Below are 801 nucleotides of genomic sequence, written 5' to 3'. Positions count from 1 at the left end.
GTGCATTTGTAAGAAAATTATTTTCTTTTGTCCATTCGGGTTTGGTAAAGTAGAGTTCAAGAATGGAATGGAACTAGTGTAGATCTAGGCAAGTATTTTCTCTCATTAGACACTTTGTTTTCTGTTACAATCTATCTGTGCTCCTTCTACAAAGCAAAAAAGTGAGATATATTTATATATTTAAGGTCTTCGTGATTGGCCTATCAATTTGTAAAATATGAATAGTTAATAAAAATAATGTCTCTAGACTCCAGATTCATTTCAACCCAATTTCAACCCATTTATATAGCACAAAAGAAGGAAGAATGGGAATTAGATACATATACGTTTACATTAATTTCCTTTGATAAGGAAAGATATTTTATACTATACAATTTTATTATATTAATGGAATGTCATTCAAGATATGTATACATGTTTTAATATAACTCCATGTTTGATGACTGCAGAATAAAATGCCTCTTAACCATCAGAAGGAACCATTATACAAACAGACCTTATAGGCATAGGTTTAGTAAAACACCTGTGTACTGATTGAAGAGTAGATAAATCTCCTATTCAGGTGAATCAGACAAATGGTCATGTCGGATGGATTATAATTAAAATCTTCATTTTCAGTTATGTAATTATTTCAAAACCTCCAAAAAGTTTGCTTATGAAGATGAAATTTAAAATGAACTAATGCATGAAAAAATAATAGAAAACTTGAGAAGAAAGAGGCTGGTTGGGACATTCATGTTCATAATTTAGTGTAAAAACTGGAAGTATAATTTCTCCTTTACTGTGGAAACATATCGACTA

Source organism: Penaeus monodon, chromosome 24, assembly GCF_015228065.2.
Source record: "Penaeus monodon isolate SGIC_2016 chromosome 24, NSTDA_Pmon_1, whole genome shotgun sequence".
In the NCBI taxonomy this organism is placed as follows: domain Eukaryota; kingdom Metazoa; phylum Arthropoda; class Malacostraca; order Decapoda; family Penaeidae; genus Penaeus; species Penaeus monodon.
The sequence above is the reverse complement of the archived record's forward strand: the minus strand, read 5'-3'. Positions refer to the sequence as shown.